The sequence below is a fragment of the Myotis davidii genome, unplaced genomic scaffold (genome assembly GCF_000327345.1).
Source record: "Myotis davidii unplaced genomic scaffold, ASM32734v1 scaffold24, whole genome shotgun sequence".
Lineage (NCBI taxonomy): Eukaryota > Metazoa > Chordata > Mammalia > Chiroptera > Vespertilionidae > Myotis > Myotis davidii.
This window is the reverse complement of record NW_006298312.1, coordinates 3,838,373-3,840,164: the sequence shown is the minus strand read 5'-3', so window position 1 is coordinate 3,840,164 and position 1,792 is coordinate 3,838,373. Positions and strand designations below refer to the sequence as shown.

The 1,792-nt window shown below is 40.2% G+C and overlaps 1 pseudogene; it reads right to left on the bottom strand.

Annotated features, from left to right (window-relative positions):
* Window positions 1–219: 219 nt before the first annotated feature.
* Window positions 220–1,137, bottom strand: LOC102775292 (annotated as a pseudogene).
* Between the last annotated feature and the right edge of the window lie 655 nt (window positions 1,138–1,792).

Sequence of the window (1,792 nt, the reverse complement as noted above, 5' to 3'; positions counted from 1 at the left end):
TTTATCTCTCTCTCCCTCTTCCTTTTTCTATGAAGCAAATAAAAAATATATTTTTAAAAAAGAAAAATGAATGACATGAAAGAGATTATATGAGTTGAATCTTTGATGCATTAGTTCTGTATTATCACCATTGGTAGGTGTATCAATTAGGTTTTCGCCTCAGCTATTTTTGTTTATTTGTCCATAGTTTATTGATAATATTACAGCACAACAAAAGATTTAAATGGCTCCACAAGGTGTTTTGAAATTCATCACAGATGTAGGCTGAGTGACATGCAGGTTGGACAGACTGCCAAAGTCCAAGAGCTTCAGCATTTCCTTAGTGTCATGCCGGGGTTCTTATCCCAGCATTAAGAAGGGTTCAGGAATCTGGAGAAGGCTGTGCATAGATTAAATAGGAGTCCAGAGATGAAATATAATTTTAAAAGGCATTTGGGGGTCAGAGGAGCTTAGCTTAAAGGAAACTAAGATCTAAATTCTAAGTTCTCCTCATCTCAGGACCCCATGCTTTTTATTAACACAACTTGTCCTGAGGCGAGGCAGAGATATACACTTCAAAGGGTATACACAAGCATTGTCAGAATGGGGGAATTAGCCTACAGCTGTTCAGGTGTTTGGCCAGTAGGAGGCAATAACATGTAGATTAAGATGCCCTGAGCTGTCTGGCAGCAAACAACCATCCCTTTTCAAGTTTGGGGAAATGCCCTCAGCCATTCCCAACAGGTGACTACATGTGTGATCAACCCTGTTGAGTCCCCAAGTTCCATCAACCTTTTGATGAAACTCTTGAAATTATGACATGCTGGGATTGGTCTCCGGCAGTGTCAGGATCAACTTCAATGATCTCTGGATCCAGGGCTAAGACCTCGGGGACATAGTTATCTCTCCTCCCCTCCCCTCTTCCTGCAGCTTGATGGAGATGTCGCTCATGGGGTCTCTCTGAATCCGCTTCATCAGAAATATGACATAGCCCGTGATCTTGTTTCTGAGCTTCTTGCTGGGGATAATGGGAATCTCCTTGCACACGCACTTGTTGGTGTGGAAGTCATTGCCCAGGAGCCTGTAGTGCTTCTTGATGATGACCTGTGCCTTCTTCTTTGTGGTCTCGGTGCACATGTGACCCATGTCATAACTATTGACAATAAAACTTAGTGGCTCAAAACAATTGCCATTTTATTTTGTATACAAAAATTTAAGATTAGCTAAATTGGATGTTTTTTCTGAACTTGGGAGGGCTTTCTCATCCACTGTAGGCAGCTGCATTATGAGCTGGAAAATTGCTTAAAATGACCTCCAGCTGGAGGGCTTATGTCTGCCCCAATGTGGTTTCTCATTATCCAGGGTGTTAGTCAGGGATTATTCATATTTTGGTGCAGGGTTCCAAGAGAAAGCACAAGAATGTAAGGCCTCTTGAGTCCAAGGCTCAAAATGGCTTCAATATCACTTCCATTGCATTCTATTGGCCAAGGCAAGTCACACAAGACCAGCTCAAACTCAAGGACAGAGCACTTCCATCTTTTTATAAGAGATTCCAAAATATAAATGTGGTCAGTTTTACAATCTGGTAGAGAAAACTTAATCTATACTGGCCTAGATATCATGAAGTGTTGAGAGTTGCTTATTTTAGGACAAAAAAGAAATTGAGGGTACTTTTCAAGAAATCTGTACTGCAAATATAAAGACAAATTTTCCATTCTTGTATACTATTAACAATGCTTAGCATACACAAAATATTGTCTAGAGTCTCAATACAAACTTTCACATATATGTTATGTGCACCTGAGAAAAATAA